Here is a 9,752-nt window from a genome sequence, read left to right as displayed (position 1 = left end):
AGAGAGAGAGAGACAGAGAGAGAGACAGAGAGAGAGAGACAGAGAGACAGAGAGACAGAGAGAGATGGTGAGACGAAGAGAGAAAGAGACAGAGAGAGAATGATGACCTGAGTGGATGGAATGGTCAAATGAAAATTTGTTAAAGATGGGGAAGACTTGGTCATGCTTGTATAAGAAGTAGAAAATGAGACAGTATATAGGGAGAGATTGAAGATGATTAAGGGACAAACTCTGGGAAGAGATCAAAGGGAAATGGGGTCAACAGCACAAGTGGAATATTTGACTTTGGAGAAGGGTCACTGGTTTTTGTAAAAGATGGAGAGTGGTTTTATGGTGTGGAGTGGGGAAAATGAAGGAGCTTATGACCCACATCTGTAATTTTCCCAGTAAAATTGGAAGCAAGATCATCTTCTGAGAGGGAAAGATTGGATGCTATTATGAGGGCTTGAAAAGAAAGAATTTGGAATAGTTATGGTAGGGAGTGAAAAAAAGGGAATTTGTGATCTCCTAAGATAGGGGTTCTTAAACCTGTTGTCCATAGCCCACTCATGTATATATTTCAGGGTGTCCATGAACTTGGATGTGCAAAATGTGCATCTTTATTTCAATATAATTGGTTTCCTCAGCAATTCTATACAGTTTGTTCTATAGATTTAAAAACATCATTCCGAGAGGAATGCCTTTGCCAAAATGCCAAAGAAGTCTAATATACCCATAAAAAGGTTAAGAACCTTTGTCCTAAAGGAATTTGGAATTGCATTATTCTTTGAGATATTTTAAGCCTAGTGTCTTTCCCATTCCACACTAGTATGATGAAACATCTTTGAATTTAGAACAGGAGAGAGACAGTGTTTTTTAAGTGGAAAGAACACTGCATAAGGGATTGATTAGGAGGCCTCCTGCTTTATGACCTTTTATTCCTTCAAGGCTGGCTCAGGTACCATCTCCACAATGAAGCCTTCTCTGATTCCCCTGCCCTCATTGTTTTTACTCTCTTCAAATTACCTTATAATTATTTACTTGGGTACATATTTTATCCTCCCAATAGAATTCCTTCCTCGAGGGCAGAAGCTGTTTTTATTTTTGTATTTATATCCCCTTTATCTAGGACAGTGCCTGGCTCATAGTAGGTGGGTAAAGGAAGAGGCAATACATATTTATTAAGCACCTACCATGTGTCAGGCACTGTGGTAAGCATTTCATGAATATTATTACATTCTATTCTCACAACAACCCTGTGACTGTGAAGTAGGTGCTATTATTATACAGATTTTGGAGTTGAGGATACTGATGTAAGGCAGAAGTTACATGACTTGTCCAGGGTCAGACAACCAATGAGTATCTGAGGTTAGATTGGAATTTAGGTCTTACTGACTCCAGATCAGCATTCTATCTATTCCTTCTGCCCCCTAACTGCATCAATAAATGTTGTTTAATACATAGTGAATAGTTGAATTTTCCCTCATTGTAGAATATAGTACTTTCTTTCTGTATTCAAATTCTTCTACAGGCTATCCTCATTCATTCTTCATAGTTCCTCTGCCTACTTATAAATTCTTACCTGTATGAATCTCTGTCCTTTAGATCTCAAAATATTAAAGCTAATGTTAAATAATAACAAGAATATGATAATAATAGCAATGTTTAATAAGAGTAAAAATGTTAATACAGTAGTTGTAGTAGTAGTAGTAACTTCCCTTTCACAAAGTTACATATATATTGTGTCAATTGATCCTTCCAATGCACCTTTGATGTAGCTAGGGCAAGTATTTATTTTCTCCATTTTACAGATGAGCAAATTGGTTTAGAGAGGTTAATTGATATTCTCAGTGTCATCTTATTGCTAAATACCAGCTGGAATTTTCACACAGGTCTTCTTAAAACAAGTCCACTATACATGTCTATCAGCTAGAGAAGATACTGAATGTTCAATAAAAGACAAAGTAGTGGAAAACATGGCTGTGAGGCACGAAGAGCATAATTTTAAAACGTTTACTTCTAGAAAGATACGATCATGCAATTGAATGTGTAATCATGATTCAAGATTTCTCCCCATATTTTGTCTGCATATGTTGTGCATTAACTAGCTTCTCTGGCTCCTTAGAATTAGCTGTATAGTTCTCTATCCTTTTACTTAAAAAAATCCCCAACAACAACAGTCCTTTAATAATTTTTCTTTGTGATCTAATTTCAATTTTTCTCTATCTCTCTCCTCTCACTCTCTCCTTCAAGGAGTCCCTCCACTAAAATCCTACCATGATGCCTCAGCATAACATAGAAGACGGTCCTCAAAGGTTATCTCGACTTTATTGCAAGCTCCATGATGTTGGAAAATGCATTTTAAACACAGATCCAGTGATGGACCAAGTCTCTGTCACATGAGGAGCAGTTCAATTAAGTTTAAAGAGGTTCAGTACCAGTTTGGCCACAAATTGATTTACTTTTTAGTCACAGGAACTCTTAGGAAAAGCATACATACATATATGCATATATACACACATATAAATATGGATGTAGTGTGTGTATATGTAAATGCACATATACCATGATATTGAAGTATATATGTATTGTGTATATATATATACACACACATATATATGTGTATGCATATTGTTTATCACAGACAAGTTGCATTCTGCATTGAAATCACAGATTCTCAAGTTCTCTAAGTAAAATACAAATGTTCCTGTCATGAGAGCATGCCCTTGGTTTTGTTACCAAGCTAATAAGATAGATACATGTGGGAGGCCAGGACACATGTCCTCTCTTTTCTCAGTAAAGTTGGAGGTAAATTTGTTTGCCTAGATGTTCTGCTTTTTTGCTTTGGTTTTGTGATAAGGTGCCCCTATGCAGAAAGGGCTCTAATTGCGTTCTCATTTGGAGCAAAAGGTCACCTGGATATCCAAAGGTGTCACACAGCTCCTGAAAACTCAGATGCTGTTCACTCGTGCAAGTTGTGTCCTATTGCCTTCTTCCACTGAAGAATATTTTGCTGAGTTTAATAATCAAAATCTTACCAAGGTCATTATGGTATAACTTCCCCCCTTTTAGAGTACATTTCATTAATATGCAGCCTATTCCCTCCTCTGGCTCATTAGTGAAGATGTTAAATAAGAATGAATTAGTATGCTCACCTTACTTCTTAACCACATTTCTGGGCAATTATCATTTTCAAGCATTTCTACCTGATTCAGTTTTGTCAATGTCCATATAGTGACAATGTCCATATAGTGACAATGACTTGAATCATCTGTGATTAACGTTTTTTATTAAGTTTAGATCAAATTTCAAGCCTTTCCAATTCTAGACCTCTATTTTTAAGCTGAATATTTATATATTATGTGTGACATGATCTTTTAATGCTTCCTCTTTGTTTGTTCTGTGAACCTTTACTCCCTATTCAAATACTCCAGTGGTTTAATGATTTCATTGGCATTCCCTCCATTGGTGGATATTGTAACCTATGCATGCCTGGCCATTCTGGGTGGCTCTTGTCCATGTCTTCCCATAAAATACCCATGGAGCACATAGATTTCCCATTAGTTTTGCTTAGTTTTTAAAGAGAGACCAACACATCTCCTTTTTTGCTCATTTTTTCCTTGATGGCATCTTTTGTAATTCCTTGTTTGTAATGAGTTGTCACCCATTCATCATGGACCTCTTCCTTGCCCCTTTGATTAGACTTGAATTCAGTCCTCTAACAATATAAGAAGAATATTAAAATTAAAAATGCAGGTCTCTGTTTCTATGAGCCTTTAATACTAAATAAACTTAGCCTACCATTTTGATTCTTTCTGCATGTTCAAGAGCCTTTCTTTTGGACAAGAAGAATGTCCTCAGGTATTTTTAATTTCATTAGCTCTATTTTCTTACTTCATTAAGCACTTTTTCCCATTTTTCTCTATAGCTGGGTGGATAACTCCAACCCTAGACTCAGACCTATTTTCCGGGTCTATCTACTACAGCATTAATCTGACTTTTTCCCTCAGGATAACCATGCCTACTGTCCAACTTCATTGTCAGTAAAAAGAATAAGAATATTAATTGATGCTTACATAGCACTTTAGGGTTTACATATGTTATTTTATTCCCACAACCCTGTGAGGTAAATGCTATGAGTATTATAGTATCCATTTTACAGCTAAAGAAACTGAAGTCAGAAAGGTTAATAAATCAGTCAATAAACATTTATTATATGCTTTCTATGTACCAGACACTGTGCTAATGTTTAATGACTTGCCCACTGCTATCCAGCACTATATCTACTTTTCCACATTTCTTTTCAATAAATGAATGAATGCCTGATACATATAATATATAAACATATACATATATAAATGACTCACTTTTTCATTTTTCACTTAAATTATTTTTATGTTTATCTTCTTGTTTTGAAAATAATGATGTAGATAGTAATATTACTTTTATCAGTCAGTCAATTAGTGTTTTTTATGTGCCAGACACTGTGATAAGTGCCAGGGATGTAAAGAGACAGAAGACAAGGAGCTTTTTCCTCAAGGAGCTCACAATCTAATGTATATCAACATGTTACTATTGCTTCCTGTTAATCTCCTTATACAAATCATATTGGCTATTTGGTGTCTATGCCAATTCCTCGGACCTAAGATTTTGTTTTATCTCCCTTCATACCAAGCATCAAAAATCTCTATTTTTAAAACTATATCGTTTTCCTTTTCTTCTGGTTATGTTCTCCATGGTTTTAAAATTATTTTACATTGCTTAGAGTGCTATTGAATTTAATTTGACTAAGTCTTCAGACCAACATTTTTCAAGAATGATGTGACACAGAAAATAAAACAAAACAAATTAAAAAAAACTGTAATTTTCCTAGAGACCCATAGGAATATATAGGAATAGGGTAGGGGAAGGAAGAAATTGATATCTACTTATGGCAGGATGTCTAAGGAAAAGCCCTGGATTAGATAATTTACATTTTCTCTCTTTTCTCAGTTTCTGGATTTTGTTTTAATACTTCTCATTGTCTCCTAGAATCATTAATGTCTATTGGGTCCATCCTGATTTTTGGAGAGTTTGTTACTAGAGTAAGGTTTTGTGCCTCCTCTATTCCTTTCCATTTACTCCCATCTCTCTCCTCCATAGATCTCATTTCTTTTATAAAATCTTTTTAACCTCTTGCAGCATTTTTTTTGAAGAATTCTAATTGTTCTTGAGGAAAGCTGTTTCTTATCTTTGAGGTTTTAATTGTGTTACTGAATTAAGCTCCTCTCCTGGATTTTTGACTTGGTCATCCCTTGCATCATAAAAGTCTTTTTCTTGTTGTTGTTACTTGTTGTCACTGATGGGGCCTCAGGAATTGAGTTAAAGACCTGTGAATCAGATTAAACTGAGGACCTTCCCTTTCCTGGGGAGGGTAAAGGGGAGGTGTCTTTCTTTAGGTCTAAAAACTCTAATCAGGTGGTTTGGGTTCTATATTCTCCTAATATCATAAGCTCTTGAGAAAGTCACTGAACCTTCTGAGGTCTGTTTTTTCATCTCAAAAATAAAAGGAAATAAATCAATGAAAGTGGCGGAGGGGGGCGGAAGAAGATCAATCCAGATGATGCATCTTCTCAGATTCTATGTCAGAGTTTTCTGGTCCATCTCTAATAGGTCACAGCCTTCCTTGATCCCTCCAAATTCTCATGACAATGCCCAAATAGACCTCTTTTTTTTTTTTTTTTACATATTCTCTCTTGTTTCATTGTTATCTGTTCACAATTTCTTTTCCCCTATGTTATTGAAAGATCCTTAGGAGCAGAGTCTATATTATCTTTTGCTTTGAATTCCCAATTACCAGAATGGTGCCTTACATCATCATCACCATCACCATCATCATCACCACCTACATTTATATAATGCTTACAGATATTATCTCATTTGATCCCCATAACCACTCTGAGAAGTGCTATTATTATCCCCATATTATAGATGAGGGAACTGAGGCAAAGAAAAGTTAAATGTCTTGCCCAGGGTTATACTACCAGGCAATGCTGAGTTGGAATTTGAACTCAGGGCTTTCTTACTCCAGGTTCAGCGCTCTGTGTTCCATAGTGCCACCTTGTCACCTCCTTTTATGTAGTAGCAGTCTATGTTAACTATATCCATTTGGAATTCATGACTACTGGAAAACTCAGAAAGAATTCCCAAGAGCAGGAACTGCTCTAAGAATAATGATAAGTACAGAAAGTTTGTATGTGGTGCCCTTTCTCACTTGCTAGGGTCCTAATGCTGCTGGAACATCTCTCCTGTGACCCATTTCTAGCTGTGAAATAGGGCTTTGATCTCTTAGCCAGCTGCCTGCTATGGTTGGAAATCAATCTACTAAACAAGCCTAGCTCACTTAGTTTAAAACTCAAGGTCTTTACCTTTTTTTCCTTTCCCCCAGGGGTATTTGCATTTGAATGGAGAATTTTTTGAAAACTTTTTAAGACCCAAAGGAATGCAGCTCTAATGGTAAAATTTCTTTGTGATATGCTGATGGCAGAGGCTTTTGGACAGTGTTGGATTGGGGGTCCTCCCTCCTGTGGCTCTTAAATCACCAGGTGGCTGCTCAAGGGGGTCTCAGAGAATGAAACACTAGAAATAAACAGCAGACAATAGGTGTCCAAACTAGTCACTGTCAGCAAAATCTCCTTCTCTGATATTTTCTCTCCTTGCCAATGATTGACTAACAACATTTATTGCATTAGCCTCCAAGCCTGCTTCTTGCTTAATTATCACCTTCCTTGCTAGGTCTTCTTTCTCACTCTCCCTTTCTCAGCAGCATGCAAACACTACAGTGTGAGGAGAGAAGGGGTAGTGTGTGTATATGAGCCTGTGTAGGGCTGATAAGGGGCATGTAAAGGTCACTGGAGCCCTAAGGGCTGCTGCTAGTTAAAAATGTTTGAGAGTCAATGTTTTATATAAAGAGCCATTCGCAATGTCGCTTCTTACTACATATTGAGTCTTACACTGTGGCTTCTAGGTCAGGGACACAAATCTTGAGGGAACCATGTGGAGAAGAGAAAGTATATTTTCCCCTATTGCCTATATGCAGCATCAAGTTCAGGGGAGCTGTTCAAGTAACACCCACTTCAAACGGAACACCCTATGGAGGGCTGGGTAGAGGAGAAGTTGGAGCCCGGAGTAGGACCAGGGCCAGGGTCACCTGCTCATTCAACAAACACACGTCTATTTTGGTCATTAATGACAACAGATATTTTCATGAGATAAAAAGGATTCTCTTCCCCAGTAAAAGCACACAATGGTTCCTAGTGACTTGAAAGAGTTAATGTGAAGCTATCTCTCTAAGTACTTATCTTACTATAGGGGACTTAGGCATGAGGGGAATAGATCCCATCATTTAATGGAATGTAAGATGACATGTTGTGCTAAATTATCAAAGTGGAATTCTTACATGCATAATTTATCTCTGTAATTAAAAAGACTAATTTTAAAAATAATACAGATGCAACACATAATGGTGTGATTTCTTGTCACAAAAACAAATTATTATCTTGATAATGCAATACTATAATTTACATTGCTACAAAGTACAGTACTTTCAAGGACTGCATGATAAATGTTGTCTAATTATTTTCACTCCTGATTCTTTCCCTATTCATTTGCATTGCTTGTTAGGGCAAAAGGAGCAGTTGTCTCTGGTGGTTAGAGATTCTTCTCCAAGGAACCCCTGAGCTTGAAGTAGGATTATGGAAGCTACATAGCATTGACCTCTGAGTCAGAGATCCTGGCTTCATTTCCAGGTTCTGACACTTTTACTAGCTGTGTGACCCTAGGCAAGTAGTTTTCCTTTTTAGAGACTCAATTCCAGGTCTGAAAGTGGGAATGGTAATGTCTGCATTACTTACTTCATTGGGCTGTTTGGAGGAAAGTATTTGTAACCTCTAAAGTTCTATAAAATGAGATCTATTGTTATTACCCTGATTTTGGTCCTATTCACTATATGATGTAAATCTAGTCCTGTGCTTTTTTTTTTTTTGAGAGGGGGCATTAGTGGAGGTGCTATTGAATGCTTCCTGGAGGGCTTTGCTTTTTGTATTTCATGTCAAATTCCTAAAGTATTCTGCAGGCATGAACTGAAGGCCTAATGTTATGGGGATACTTTCACCATAAATGACCATTATATTTCTGAGTAGCCCCTTCAATTCCCCACACTTCTCTTGTGGTTACAACACCATAATTCTCTGCCAGGAAGGTAGTGTAAATAGCTATCCCACAGCTGATGCCACTTAGCCAGCTGCAAATTGATGCGGATAGCTCCTTTGCTTTAGAGACTGTACATTTCACCTTCACAGCACACACAGCCTTCATTGGCCTGGGGCTTAGGAACCTGAGATAAATCCTTAACTAGAGTAATACACTTTGCAATGCAACATATTCTAGCTCAACTAGTGGTCTGAAATTCCAAATATCCCAGAAGCATATACCTTGTCACTCTCAGAGGGCAGCTGTTCCAAGGGATTCTGCCTTCTCCTCCCAACTTTGCATGCTAAAGCTAAAAACCAAGAGTCATTTTCAACTGGAGCAAAAGTGACGAAGGTCAAAAGAGTCAACTTTGCTGCCAAGCTTTGAGCAGGGGTTTCCCATTATTATGCTAATCATATGCATGGTATTTCTGCACTTACACATCCATTTTCACGGACAAAAAAATGCATCTGTGTTTAAGCAATGCTAATATTGTAACAAAACAATGACAAATGACTGAAAATTCAAAGTTAAGACTGACACTGTGCCCTTAGCTTGTGACATTTAGAAGAAAGTCACAAAGATGGGGCCAAAAGTGTGGTTTTGCAATTCTGTTATTCTTTTGTATATTTGGTGGCTTTCATTTGCAGTGTTATGACCTTCTAAACTCCTTGCCTTTATTTATTTATTTTGCTATGAACTTTCTCATTTTTAAGTTTGCAAAGAAATTTTAAGATAGATATGTCTCTTGGGGATGACAGTGTACTTGTTTTTTTGGTAGCAGTCTGGCTTTGTGAGTTTCCAAACCAATTATATTTCTTCTTGTTCCATCTTCTTTGGTGAATCAAAAGCAGTCTAGAAATATCCTACTAATAATTACATTTTAAGTACATGAATCTAGTAAGCTAAGCTTGTTGTTGCCTAAAAATCCAGAGCTGTTAGGACTGCCAGAATGGAAAACATGGCAAGAGCATGGAAGACCTGAGTTCGAGTCCCAGTTTAACTTTTATTAGCTCTGACTTGAAGTCAGGAAGAACTGAGCTCCAATTCAGTCTCAGACACTTTTTAGCTCTGTAGCCCTGAGCAAGTCTACTTCAGTTTCCTCAACTGTAAAATGTGGATAATAATAGTGTCTAACCTCACAGGGTTGTTGTGAGGTTCAAAAGAGATAATATTTGTAAAGCATTTTATAAACCATAAAGCACTATACAAATCTCTTCATCATCATCATCATCATCATCACCATCACTATCATCTTTTCTTTCTTTTCTCCCTCCCTCCCTTCCTCCCTCCCTCCCTCCCTCCTTTCCTTCCTTCTTTCCTTCCTTCCTTCCTTCCTTCCTTCCTTCCTTCCTTCCTTCCTTCCTTCCTTCCTTCCTTCCTTCCTTCCTCCTTCCTTCCTTCTTTCCTTCCTTCCTTCCTTCCTTCCTTCCTTCCTTCCTTCCTTCCTTCCTTCCTTCCTTCCTTCCTCCTTCCTCCCTTCCTCCCTTCCTCCCTTCCTCCCTTCCTCCCTTCCTCCCTTCCTTCCTTCCTCCCTCCTTCCT

Source organism: Petaurus breviceps, unplaced genomic scaffold (assembly GCF_028583685.1).
Source record: "Petaurus breviceps papuanus isolate PSGF00001 unplaced genomic scaffold, PetGlider_PUasm1.0 90784, whole genome shotgun sequence".
Classification (NCBI taxonomy): Eukaryota; Metazoa; Chordata; class Mammalia; order Diprotodontia; family Petauridae; genus Petaurus; species Petaurus breviceps.
Note: the sequence above shows the minus strand (reverse complement) of the source record.